The sequence below is a fragment of the Panthera onca genome, chromosome A3 (assembly GCF_046562875.1).
Source record: "Panthera onca isolate mPanOnc1 chromosome A3, mPanOnc1 haplotype 2, whole genome shotgun sequence".
NCBI classification, from domain to species: domain Eukaryota; kingdom Metazoa; phylum Chordata; class Mammalia; order Carnivora; family Felidae; genus Panthera; species Panthera onca.
The window spans coordinates 132,873,338-132,888,207 of NC_138341.1; the positions used below are offsets into that span (position 1 = coordinate 132,873,338).

At 39.8% G+C, this 14,870-nt stretch overlaps 1 pseudogene; it reads right to left on the reverse strand.

The window, feature by feature from the left end:
• Positions 1 to 7,577: 7,577 nt before the first annotated feature.
• On the reverse strand, positions 7,578 to 13,265 carry LOC132672422 (ragulator complex protein LAMTOR5 pseudogene; annotated as a pseudogene).
• Between the last annotated feature and the right edge of the window lie 1,605 nt (positions 13,266 to 14,870).

The window sequence follows — 14,870 nt, forward strand, 5'->3', positions numbered from 1 at the left end:
ACCAAGTGAGTAAGTGTGTGTGTTACCAGGGGGTAAGAGGCTTCCTATCAGCACCATAAGGTGGCCAGAAGATTACAAACGTCCAAATGTTACTTGACTGATTGGTATCGATCTCATGGCCAGAAACAACCAAAAAAAACCACCGATGATTCTTGAGTTTGTGAATTTTGAATAAGATATAAATCTGTTTCAGGACAGGGCATCTCCATCAGTCTGCCATTGGAGACAATTAAGGATCTGGTCCACAGATTTCTAAGAGACCTAGATATTCTTTATACTGACTCATCATCCACCAGGACTGAAAGCAGGATACAAATTGATGAAAAGTGGTAGGACTACAACCCCCTGATCCATAACTGTTGATTGGCATTCTGGTACCAAACCCTTGAAATTTTTCTTCCATCTCCATAAACAGCACCTATACACTTAGCAGAGTAATGTTTGTATCTTCCCAGAGATAATTATCATGAAGTATTTCTTCCATGGAAACTTTTTTGGCAAAAGTTTTGACTTGACAGCACTTCACCATAAGTTGTAATTTCTCCTGGATTTGCTGTGCCTGTTGGTGCCTCTTCTGGAGGGCTCTTCCCTCTGCAGTGGTGGTGGCTGAGGTGAAAGTGTCTGAAGCCCCACTGCTGCTGACAATACAAACTTTTACCTCACAAGGAGAAGCTCATGCTCTTGAACCCGCCAAACTCTGAGATACCCCTAGCTAAGGAGGAAGGCTTTTTATATCTTCCTTATCCTAGAGGGCCAGGGACGTCCCTTCTGTCCTTCAGCTTCTTTTTGTATACTATTTAGCTCCCTTAAACATTCAACAAACATGTCTTGAGTTTCTACGAAGTACTATAACCCTTGCCTCCAACCTTTTAAGGAAGAATAACTTGTCTCCCAGATATTCTACACATAAGAGTATACCTTCTCCACCCTCCTTCATCTAGCCTGAGGATTGGGTTCTATTTTGTGGGAAAAGAGGGAAAAAAAACAAAGACAAAAGAAAAGAATATATGAACAAATAAATCAGTTATTTTCCATTCTTATTATGATCTTTCATGGACTGGATAATTATCCATCCATCTGTATTTTCAATAAAAATTTTATTGAGTGTATAGTATGAGCACACACTGCCCAAAGGGATGGAGATACAGAAACATTTTAATGGAAGAAAGAGATATTAACATGTAAATAATAAACAGACTGATCAGGGCTAATCTGCCTCCTGGGAAAGGAATTTGCCCCTATTTTATCTCTAAAAGGAGAGTCCTGCTAAACCCTTTAATCATTTGCTTGATTCCTTGTAGAGAATACTTTTTTTCCCCCTAAGCAAAAGACTTGACTAGAATAAAAATAGATACACTAGCCTTAGTATCATTTGTATTTAGGTGTGGCCAAGTGACTAAGTTTTGATGGTCAGGGTATCAGTCAAAATGATCAGGCGTTCTTTCAAAGGGAGAAAGTATTCTCTTCTTATGTTCTGGAATGTGGACATAGAGGTGCATCATTTTGGATTATGGGCATGACCGTAAGACCCTAAGATAGAAGGAGCCTGGTTCTCTGACAGGGAGACCATATCATCTTTTTCTGTATCATTATATGTGAGAGAAACAGTCTCTTGCTTAAGCTACTGGTATTTTGAATTTCCAATATGCAGTTGAACACACCCCAACTAACTTACAAACTCTTGTCCTGCATGACTACTTCACGACACTCTTTTCAGTGTTCGTGAAATCATGAACTATTCAAGGTGGAGAGGATCTTACAATCACTAGTTTATGGTTTTCAGCGAATGGACCCAGAAGTATATTGTCTCCAAAGTTGAGCATTGTCTCCAAAGTTGATTATGTAGAACCCATTTTCTCTCAATCTCTATTTCCACCTACGTTTTGATTTATTTAACTTCATGCCAACTCTACCCGCGTGAGTTATACATCTGTTTATGCCACTCCTCTTCTTCACATGAGTAACTTGTGTGTATCTGAAATAATTGTGATCACCAAAATCACCCCGAAACATACTGAAGAGCAGCCTAGATATGTTGACCAGGAAAAGAGTAAGTTTGCTAAATCTAAAAATTCGGAAATACAAAATTTATCCTTGATTCTTCTCCCTCATGCTCAACATCAAATCCATCAGCAAGTCCTTTGGTTATACCCTTAAATATATTCTGAATCAACCTTCTTTTCTGCATCTGCACCACCCATTCTTGTTCAAGCCACCATCATATCCACTATGGATGACTGCAGGGGTGTCTTCAGTGATCCACCTGCTTTCCTGCTCTGTCCTTCTATAGTCCTTTCCCACAAAGTTGTAAGACTAATTGTACGGTAATTTAAATTTGTGCAACTTTCCTGCATAAAATGTTTCATTGGTTTTTCATTTCCTTATACTCATTACACAACTCGAGCCTTTTGTCATGACCCATAAAGCTCGTAAGATCTGGCTTCTCCCTAGCTCTCCACCTTATTCCGTACCAGTTTTTTAATTATAAAATAAACAGAAAAATTGAAGAATAGTACAAAAGAACACCCACATACTACTTATTTTTTAGATCATTCCGTTCCAACCACACTGGGCACTTTACTTGAGTTTTTCGTGTTCCTAACCATCTTACAGACTTTGAATTTGCTCTGATTGTCTCCGATTGTAAATCTTTCCCTTAGGTCATTGCATGGCTGCCTCCTTATCTTTCAGATCTCAGCTCTTCTAAGAGACACCTTCATTGACACCCAGTCTAAAGTGCCCTTTCAACTCTAGTCACTATCATGAATCCGGATTTACTTTTCTTCTAATGATTACCATGATAATTTACATGTTGTCTGTCTGTACTAACTGGAATGTGTTACCTTTGGGGGTGAAGTCATACCCATCTTGTTCCTATCTATAATCTACAGTATCTAGAGGAGAGACTCCCACCACCACAGAATAAGGGGTCAATAAGTGTGTGTTGGCTTTTTTTTAAATGAAATAATTAATAAAAGAACAGTAACCTGAGATAGATGGGCACTCCCGGATCCTTAACCTTGAGACAACTTCTTCTGTGTCACTGGCTGGCTAATACACAACAACAAGCAATGAAGCTAATCAAACAAAACAAGCAGAAACCAATTGAAAGTGTTTTAGCTAACTACTGCAGATAAACGCACACCCCCCAAAAAATCATCAAACACCAAAGATCGATAGCCACTGATTTTATTTAATTTAATTAATATTTGCTTTTCCTGTTGCCAGACCCAAGCTTTTCCTGGACTGAGGGGCATCTTCAACTCTTTATGCCACCACTAGCTTTTCTCAGATGATCCATTTAGCTGTTTCTTCCATCCAGAGTAACTCTCTCCCACCACAGGCTTCTAGTAGACTTATCTGTGACACACAGAGGAATGATTACAGCCCTTCGTCTTCCAACAGTAAGATTAACCGTGTTCTCACAAGGGGCCCCAGCGCTTCCAAGATGGTATCTTTTTTCGTTTCCAGAGGTGTGAATGCAATCTCAGGCACACAGAAGTGGTGCCAATAAAGTCTATTCTTGTCAGCTTCACAAACAGCCTCATTACTTGGTAACTGCAAACATGAGTTTGGAGTTGCTGCTCCTGCCAGGCTGAAGTCTACGGATGCTGAGGTCGAGTGATTGAAAATTCCAGATTACAGGCAGAAGGGGACGAAGAGTTGTTTATAGCCCTTGCTCATCTGCTAAAAGCCTCTGGCCAGAAACAGTTCTCCGTTTGAAGGAAAGTAAATGTCTTCCACAGCTGAAAATAAGTGTGTTTTGAGAGAAGTCTAGGCAGGACTTGTGGCAGGGAGCATGGCTTGCAGGCCTGGCGAAGGCACAGGGAGTGATAACTAGCAATCGTTCCTCAAACCAGGGAGGTCCTGGGCAGAAATCAGGCAAGGCTGGGAGCATTAAGATTTAGCTTTTCTCTAAATGTGAAATGGCATTCGTTATGCCACTGCAGAAACAGACCTGTCTTGGTTGAATTTGGCTATAATTGATAATCGTATCATATTTGATGTAAGGACTCTGTTCTCCCTGACTCGTTGAAAAGCTGAACCACACACCATTGGAACCAGCAGTGCCAAGATTCTGATCCAATATCCAGGGACATAAAGACTTTAGCAATCTCTTTATCTCGGATTGTCTTCAATACCAGACTGTTCCTCTATTACAGCTTCAAGTAAGAATTAAAAGCAGGAATACATTTCCTCTATTCTCTGTTTCTCCCAACATTCAACATCTACACACATATTCGTTCAACTGTTAGAAATTATGAATTGAACTCTTTCTGTGCACCAGACACATCTTAGGTATCAGTTATGCACACTGTCTAGAGCAATTCGATGGCATGGCCCCTGCCTCAAATTTCCACTGGAAAACATACATTAAGTAAATAACCATGATGTAGTGTGATGCGTCCAATAAGACAGGTAGATATCAAGGATCAGGAAGCTCAATCACTGGAGGGATTTGTCACCTTCAGTTTGGGAGAGGACTTCTTGATGTTGGAAACCACAGAAGTTAAAGAGAATGAGATTTCCAGGTCTTGCCGGGAAATAGAAGAATTAGACAAGGAATTTGTTTTCAAAACAAATAGAAATATCCTCAGAGATTAATGGCTGTAGATGAAGTTGTGGGAAGACCCTTGGAAGAATGTAATGAAATTTATAGACTTTCTCCCTCAAGAGTATAATGCCCATAAACGAATACACAAATTCTTTAATGCAGTTTCAGAGAGATCTCCCAGAAGTCCCTATAATGGGGGCAGGTTAATAATCTAGGAAAACTTTAGTCTAAACTCCTTTCATTCGTTTTTACCTTTATTTTTTATTTTTTTGTTTATTTTTGAGAGAGACAGAGACAGAGCGTGAGTGAGGGTGGGGTAGAGAGAGAGAGAGAGAGAGGGAGACACAGAATCTGAAGCAGGCTCCAGGCTCTGAGCTGTCAGCACAGAGCCCAACCTGCGGCTTGAACCCATGAACCGTCAGATCATGACCTGAGCTGAGGTAGGACACTTAACCAACTGAGCCACCAGGTGCCCCTTGTTTTTACCTTTAAAGCAATGTTTCTCAAAGTAAGGGCTTGGGTCAATTGCATTAGAAACACCTGAGATGTTTGCTTAAAATGCAGATTCCTAGGGCTCTATCTGTGATCTATATAAAAAAAAAAGTCACTCTAATGTGGAGTCCAGGTCTCTGCTTTTTAAGAACTACATGTGTGTGATTCTGTGCAGTGAAATCTTAAGAGCTCCTGGGAGATTCTGGTATATACACCCAAAACCCCAGGGCATTTCCTGTTTATTTGGACTCGCTTTGACCCCTCCCTCTTAAATGAGAGGTGTTTCAGGGCTGTATCCGCTGAGAGGCATAAAGGACTTCTCTCACAGAAACTTCCGGAGTTAGAACACACCCCTCCTATGTATTCCATAGAATAAAGTCAAGATTTTGACAGCAAACTCTGTTCATACCCACTTTGTTCCCATCGGTTTGTCTTCTCTGCCCAAGGAGCTTGCAAATTCTCGGACTTGGTAGGTCCTAGCTTCTCATCTCGTATCCCTCAGATCGCTGGGCACGTGTGTGTGCCTCAGAAGTATTTATTGGTTATGGAACCAATGTTCTTTCTTCTTCTTCCTTTCACACAGCTGGCCAGCCTCCCTGTCATTACATCAGAATCCAAAGGTTTTGTTGTCTTTTGCATTTTGTTTTAGGCTGTTCCCACGCTCCTGTGTCTACATCATCCAGGCTATTTTATCGAAAAATGTTTTGTTAGATTTATCCTCAGCTTTGCCTCTTCCTGCCCAGCCCTTTCATAGAAAGTCCTTTGTGTCGAGCAGACAGTCTCTAATCTGCACATCTTCCTCTGAGCTCCAACAGGGCTTCCAGGTGAGCATCCTGACCCCAGCCTGGAACATCTGCTCAAGTGGTCCAGAGCAGCGGGCAGTGATTGTGTATACAGCGCTCTTGTCTGATGGGCCCTGGGTCCAGCACGCTCAGGGAGGAAGCCATGAGCACAAATGTTTGCCTTGCCGGCTGGAAGTCCTGAAAGCAGCTGCCTGCTGATTGATGATAACTTGCATAATGACATTGAGTGTTCACATGCTGCCAGGCATGAGTGAGACCCTGCGAGCTCCCCTGTGCAAGCCCTTGCCGGTTGGCCAAATCCTTATCTTCCAGCATGCAGGCAACCGAAACAGCAAGAGCCAGAAGGGATCAGATCCAAAGATGCCCATTACAACCCCAATGGTTTTAACACATGAAGGAGGTAAGGGGGGGGAAGACTTGATGTCTTCCACTTGCAAATTTACAAAGAAAACTACACACAAGGGGCTCAAAGCAGACATGACACCTGTGTATCGGAATATCAGGATAGGATACATTAGTATTTTTATGTTTTATGGATAAAAATGGAGTCTCCTATAGAGCTCATAGAACTGGCTTCTAGAAACATTTCTTTAAAAAATTCCTCTTCTAGTGAGGCCAGATTCTAAGCCAGCCACAATACTTATGTTTATCACCTTCCTATAGAATTCTCTTCACTGCTGTGAAAAAATGGAGTCTTTGAAATTAAGATGGCCTGTCAAAGTGGTTAAAAATGCCATTGTATAATGGAAGATTAGCAATATGCAATAACTTGCATTAATATTTCTCAAATCACTCTATTTCACCCATTTTCGTTGCCACTGATTTAGTTGAAGCCCTCACCACTTCCGTTATTGACTCTAGTGGATCCTAAATGATTGGCTTGCCTGCTGTCTTACCCTACTCATGCCCTCCGCCACATGACAGAGAGATTTCCCAAAGTCACAGGCAGTCAGGTTATTCTCAGTAACTCTCTCTAATTGCCTTTGGAGGGTAGTGTCCAAACTCTCTGTTGTAGATGAGAGGCTCTGTCGTGACTCCCCACTTCTCTCCAAATGCAGATAAACCTACTCAGCGAAGGGATCTATGAACTTCAACATGGCCAGGCTTCTACTTCTTCATGTACAGAGAACACGTCATGCTCTATCCCTAAATTTCTGTCCGCCCTAATTGGCCTGCCTTTCCTATTGGTCGGCCATGGCACTTACCATGTTGAGTTCTGCAGAATGTTAGTCTTGAAAGATGTTATCTGGGCCTGTTAAAAAAGACTTGGCCAAAGAAACTTGAGAAACTGATGGAGATTATTAAAGCACACTATCATACTCTGAGATATCCTATTATAAAAAAGAAAGTGATTTTGCTGGTTTAACCAGTCATTTCCCAAACATAGCTGAACTCAGAATACATTTTTTGGAAATACCTCTCAGTGTGTTTCATGGGTCCACAGTCTAGACAATTTACTTATTTTTTTTTCCTCCAACCAGATTTATTGAACACAACAAAACTCTGTGTACAAAATGACCTAGATCTGCTCCTTCAAAAACAGGATCCTTTCTTACTAATATTTTGATAAGTCAGTCCATTGAGTGTCAAAATGCAGCCTACTCTATAATTAATAGCAAAGTGTCCAATGCACATTAAATAATTGGCCTAACCACTGGAACTTTAATAGTTCTGCAAGATAATTAGCATCGGTAGGCTTGAGCCCCTGTGACAGGCTGCTGGAGAACTCATGTCGAGGCCATTTTGCGCACTGCCACTGTGATGCCATCGTGTTTCTGGATCATGATGTTCCCATTATCTGATTCTAGATACACCATAGGGATATCAGTGGGGTCTGAGGTTAGCTGAGCCGCTGGATGGGCTGGAACTGACATCACCCCAGCATGTCCTCTGACTGGGTCCCCTGGCCAGATTAAGTTCTTGTGAATCTGTGTACAAGACTCCAACGATGGATAGATTCTACACTGTGTCCTCCAAGTGCTGCTTCAAGGACTCCTCGATCCCACTTGCTGTCTGCCCAGCCCCAGATCCCGCAACACATCACATCCTTTTCCACCCCAGGCCCAGATATAGATATATAGATATAGATAGATAGATAGATAGATAGATAGATAGATAGATAGATAGAGGCACCTGAGTGGCTCAGTCAGTTAAGTGTCTGACTTCAGCTTAGGTCATGATCTCACAATTTGTGGGTCCAAGCCCCACGTCAGGCTCCGTGCTGACAGCTCAGAGCCTGGAGCCTACTTCAAATTCTGTGTCTCCCTCTCTCTCTCTGCCCCTCCCCTGCACGCACTCACTCTCTCTCTCTCTCTCTCAAAAATAAATAATAAAATGAAAAAAAAATGTATATATATATTGTGTAATGTATTATGCAAATGTATAAAATTCGGTAAGTTCTTTTGTTTTACTTACGGCATACGTTCACCTCCCTTAGCAAAGTGTTCTATGACGTCGGCCAAGTTACTGATCATTTTCAAATTAGTCAAGATTCCTTAGGTTATAATTTACAGAAACCAAATTCAGATTAGTTTAAGCAAATGAATATTATAGCTCGAATAATTGGCAAGCACAGTGGTAATGATAGTCTTCATCGTAACTCGGTGGTTCTCAATAGAGGGTGATTTTGCCCTTCCTCATCCCACTCCCCAGGAGAAATTTGGCAAAGTCTGAAGGCATCCTTGTCCCAGCTGCAGGAAAGTGGGTGCTTCTGGCATCTACTGCCAGGTAGAGGTCAGCACAAGAGGCTGAGACTCTTCCCCCAATGAGGAAATATTTAGCCCAAAATGTCAGTGGTGCCAAAATTGAGAAACTCTGAGTATAATTAGGTCCAGACACTCTAAGTCATTAGGAATTCTTTAGTATTCTCCCCTCATGTCTTCGATCAAAGCTGGGTTTTCTCTTTGTCTGAATAGCAGGAAATATGGCTGCTGTCTACATCACGTTCACTTACGTCCAATTCTATGACCTGATGAGAAGAAAAGTCTTCCTTACCAGTTTCAATCGGAAAAATACCAGAGAATTCATTGGATTGGTCCAAGTTCGATTGATCTTGTGATCATTACAAAATCACTCCTGTAGATGTTACAATGTTCCCAGCATGGGCCATGTCCCCATCTTCAAGGTGAGGGGTGGCAAAACTCTGTTAGTCAGACAAAAGCAACATTTATCACACTTTCTTGGAATTCACTTGCTTATTTTAAAATAGAAACAATAATTTATCTCATAAACTGTCGTGAGGCTTCTTTTTAATGCATGTAAAAAGTCTGACCGAATATTTGAAATATGGGAGATGTTTAATGGCAGATAATATGATTGATAGATATACTTTTTAAATACTTTTATTGTGGCAAGAACACTTAACATGAGATCTACCCTCTTGACATATTTCTAAGTACACAATACAGTATTATTTACCATTGGCACAATGTTGAGTAGTAGATCTCGAGAATTTATTCATCTCACATGACTGAGATTTGATGCCCTTTGAACAACAGCTCCCTTTTTCCCTCTCCTTCATCCCTGGTAACCACCATTCTGCTGTTTCTATAAGCTCGCCTATTTTAAAGACCTCGCATAAGTAACTTATACAGTATTTGTTATTCTGTGTCTGCCTATTTTACTTAGCACAGCGTCTTCCAGGTTTATCCTAATTGTCAGAATTTCCTTTGTTTTAAGCCTGAATAATTACTTACGTATATACTGTATTTTCTTTCTTTATCTGCCAACGAGCATTTAGGTTGTTTCTGTACCTCGGCTAGCGTGAACAATGCTTGCAATGAACATCAGAGTGCATATGTTTCCTCTAAATGCTGATTTCAGAGTTTTTTGGATATATGCTCAGAAGCAGGATTGCTGGCTCATGTGGTCTATTTTTAATTTTGTGTGGAACCTCCAGACAGTTTTCCAGAGTGGCTGCACCAGTTGGCATTCCTACCCACCGTGCATGAGGGTTCCAGTTTCTCCCACATCCTCACCAACAGGTTTTGTGTTTTATTTGGTTTTGTTTTGCTTTGAAAATAGCCATTCTAACATGTGAGATGATAGCTCTTTGTGGTTTTGATATGGGTTTCTCCAGAGATTAGTTATACTGAGGACCTTTGCATATACCTCTTGGCCATTTGTGTTTCTTCTTTGGAGAAATATCCGTTGCCCAGTTTTTAATGGTGATTGGATTTTTTTTTCTCTTGGGTTGTAGGAGTTTCCTTATATATTTTGGATGTTAATCAGATGCATGGTTGGCAACTATTTTCTCTCAGGCTGTAGGTTGCCTTTCACTCTGTTGATGGTTTTCTTTGCTGCCCAGAAGCTTTTTAATGTTGTCACACTTGTCTAATTTTGCTTTTGTTGCTTGTGGTTTTGGTGTCCTATTGATTGGTAGATATTTAATGATTATGCAGATTAAAAGGCAGGTAAGAAAGCAATATAGTCCATCTTTGATATGAAAAAAAAAATCAGTATCCTATGCAGTCCAGAAATCAGGAAATACATTATTTCTATTTCAGTTTTGATTTTTATTTTCAAATATCAGCAATTGGGCATTTACATTTGCTCGCTTATGGAAATATACCACAGGCTGATAAACTCTATCTTGTAGTTGTAGTCTTAGGAGTCCACTTAAAGTTGTGAAATAGACACAGTTTGAAATGTTTGGTGTTAAGGCAGCTTTTAAATCCTCAGACCAATTAAGCCTAATTATTGAGTGAATAGTAATACTTTTCTTCAACAGTGTGAAGGTTAAATTAAAATTCATTTTCAAATTAGAAGGTAACACCTACTAACTGTCAATCAGTCAAGTGTTTATTTGAGGATCGCGTTAGAAAAAAAAGAGATTAAAAATACTAAGTCAGGTCTTTCTTTTATTATGAGCATTATACTTAGATAATGCAAAAATCTTACATTTTTTTACCAGTACCATAGCAAGCCTAAGACAGACCTTTCTGAAACTCATAACCACAGTCCAGTGAAGGTTTCAAGCATATGTGAATTGGAGGTAACATATGGGCTTAGAATCCCAGAAACATCCCATCAATTGTTGGGTGACTAACATCAAATCTCACTATTCTTCCTAGCTATATTAAAAATACATAGTATTTATTTTGTTTGACATGAGCTTTTGTGAGGAGCTACAAAACATAAATAGATAAGCACCTGGGTATAGAGATTTGTAGAGAGGAAGAAAACCTTATAATGGCAGTCAACAAAGAAAACCATCTTATTGGGTATAAAAACCACTGAGTAAGTACACACAGAGAACAATATATGAATAATATTCCAAGCTTCTGTGCTACAGAAATACTGAGCTCAAATTTTGCTCACTGGGGGATAGATGAGGATAGAGAGGTGCCATGCAGTGTGGCCAATATTAACCACATTTTCTGATGATCACTAAATAGGGAACAGGCTCAATTTTATACTCAATTATATTTTTAATAAAGGCAGGCAACAAATTATAAAGAATAATACAACAGTACTTATAGGTTCTACCATCCCACCTCATTACTCACATGGATAGAATCACCTTGGGTTGTCCTCTCCAACTATACCGTCTCCCTGCCCTTGCTCTTGACTCAACATAGTGTTTCCAAGACTTATTCATCTTAATATATGTAGCTTTAATTCAAACAATCTATGACTTCTTTTATAGAAAAGAGAGTCATTAATATCTCTGTACCAACTGTCTGTATACCAGTCTGTGCTAAGCCATTTTGCTTTTGTCTTAATTTATATAAATTGCAATAAGCTTGAAAAATTGATATTATCTTTCACATTTTCCTTTCTTGCACATTTAGAAAAAATGAGTCTTACAGCATATAAACAACTTTCTAAGTTCATAGGACATAATTCCAAGCAACATATCAAGTGTAAATGTTCAAGAAGATACTCAGTTTTGGAGGATATATATGGGCTGTTCTTTTCGTTACAAAATGGACTATACAAATATTTCTATTTTTCTAGGAAACAGAAGAGATAGTTGAATATTAGGAATTTCCATTTCAAACACTGAAGTTTTCAGGTTTAAAGAATCAGAAAGACTCTATTGTTATATGTTGCATATAAGAATTCCATCATAGCAGTCTTATACACAAAGTGAAGTAGAAAATAGAGCATATTACTTGACTATTCCACTCTACAAAATATTCAAATTGGCTGTCTACATGTGAGTTTGTGAATCCTGTGTATTCAAGCCCATAATGAAGGGGTATCATTTACCATTTAAAATCTGCTTTATTTAACACAAAAGAACATAATATGGCAACTGCTCCCACCCCCTAATATAGCCCATTAATACATTTTGATGGTGACTTCCTATGTCCATAATAGTCACTTTTTAACAATTCACATGTCTAGATTGTGTATGATAAAATGTTTTAAAATGAATAATGACCACGGTGACAGCAAAATAAATAAAAATGATTAAATTCCTCCAAGTGTAAATGTAAGAGATTGTAGCAAACTTGTTTTGGGTTGTGTTTTTTTATTCTTACCCTCCCCCCCCCCTTCCTTCCAAAAAGTAATTTTCGGGCTGAGATTTGGGTACATATGTCTACCAAGCCACGTATTAATAAATGGTTCACTTTTGGTATCCTATCTGTGTTCATAACATGTGGGTGCAGTTCACATCCAGCTGCTTAATTTTCACTATGTCCTCTGTAAATTATCCATCCCCTTTCTAGGTCAAACAAAAAATATTTTCAAAGTGTATATGAAATAAGCTTTCTTCATAAAAAAAAGAAAAATTTAAAACATTGATTTTTACATTCAGGTCAATACTTGCTCTTTTTCTGAAGGAAATTTTTAAAAAGTCACAGCAATAAGGAGAAAGCGGTCTGGAGCTAGTTTTCCTGCAATGAAACTATATTTAGCCCCCATAATCTTCAAACAGCACCCCCACTATCAGGATCATAATCTGGGGTGCTAACTGCAAATCAAATGATGGGTATTAAGATAAGTGGAGTTCTTCTTACATCCCTGTGCTCAGTCACCTTCCCAATTTATTCTTTGGTGCCTGACATTCTATTATTTAATATTCTGACTTTCAGTCAAAGAAGAGGTTCTAACTGGCAGCCTCTGGACCTCAAATCTTGGCGGAAGTAGCAAAGGGGAACAGAGTTCTTAGCAAAGTGACGAAGCATATTAAGGCTTCTACACAGGGAGACTAAATTAAAAGTGTATTTGTTTTCGCTAGAAGTATATTGTCTCAAAGTAGAGCCATGTGTCTAAACCTTGGCACTATTGACATTTTGGACCAGATCCTTTTTTGTCTTGGGAGGCTACCCTGTACCTGAGAGGACATCAGCAGCATCCCTGGCCTGTACCCACTGGCTATCAGTAGCAATCCTAGCTGCCCCCTGGTAAGTTGTGACCACAAAAAATCTTTCCGGCCCTTGCCAAATGTCCGCTGCAAGACACATCACTCTTGGAGGGCAGACCACCCTGAGAATCGCTGACGTAGTCTTCACAAGAAACATGGACTAGAAAGACTTCCTCACTAGAACAATAGCGTCTGGTGGGCAAGGGGTTTGTCTGTTTTGTCTAGACCATATCCCCAGCCCTTAGAACAGTGTCTGCTATGTAGCAAGAAGTCAGGAAATATTTGGGAAAGACATGAATAATTGAAACATTCGACCCAAATGATGCTCCGTTCATGAAAGAGAATACTATCCAGCTGTTTCAAAGTGAGGGTGTCAATGTTTATTAATACGGTTGGGTGCTCGTGAAATATTAAGTGAAAAAAAAGCCAATTACAAAGGTAGGCCTAATTTATTCCCATTCTACACTATGCAAAAATATATATCTTGAGGTATATACAAAAATTGTGGCTATACTAGGTGGCAGGATTGCAGACTATTTGTGTTTTCTTCTTATGCTTAATTATACTTTATTATGTGCAATACGTTTATAATACAAAGTTCGGTTGTTAGTTTACAGACGACATAATAAAGAGCAGAGTAGGCCAAACACTCCGCAGAAAGTCCTTTCCTAACTCTAAATTGTGCATAATGAGGTTTCTGAAAACTAAACACATGAGGTGCCTGGCCTGAGAGGAATTAACTGTTCTCTGAACAAGCTGCTCTAGATACTGCCTGTTTCTAAAAATCGCTGTCTCTGTGCCCAGAATTGTCTTGGGTACTGTGGAGACCCAGGAAAAAGTTCAGAATCTAATTGGGGGAAGGAAATAAGACCTAGACACAGGATACGATCAAAACAAAATGAAACAATATATAGCAATATGTTAAATTGTGTGCTATGAACCCTGCTTCAGGATTTCATGGAGGAGAAATGGGACTTCAGTTGAATTATCAAGGATGAGTAGACTCAGCTAAAAAACAAGGAGGGGCATTCTGGTGAGGGGCGAAGTGACAAATACACTGAATGAGGGCACAAGGAGAAAAGGTGAGTACAGGTAGAAGGCATCAAAGGTGCCGATCTCCCTGGAACAGAGAGGTGTAACGACCACCTGCCAACAGAGATTCAACTGGCATCTTGGGAGGGACAATCCTCTGTTAAGGAGAAACATTCCAGGCATTACTAGAGCTTTGTGTACCTGTGAACCCTAGCGCCAATGGCAGAAACACCCATTCTCAGCAAAGACAATTGTACACAGGCCATAGATGCCCTTCGACACGTTGGCCCAGCAATTTTTGCCCATTTATTCTGTTTCTTCGTGACCGTGACTAACACCCAGTCATTATAACAAGGAGATATGGACATCTTCTAATGTGCTCTCTAGAGGGTGATACCACCCCAGTCGAGAATTGCCAAGAGTCGATGACCTATGTTAGGAGGTTTTAGGCTGGTTGTGTGTTCCCTCCACTTCCTACCCAATTTCATGTGATTTCTATGCAAGTTGCAAGCCTCATTGTGGGGGAAGAGACCCTTCAGTCAAATCCACGGGATTGGAATTTAGGCTGCCTTTCATGCTGTGCATACAATTTTAGGCAAATTATTTTATCCAATTCTCTATTTTCTCATATATAAGACAGGGATCAAATGAATGAGCATGTTATGGGTTGCAC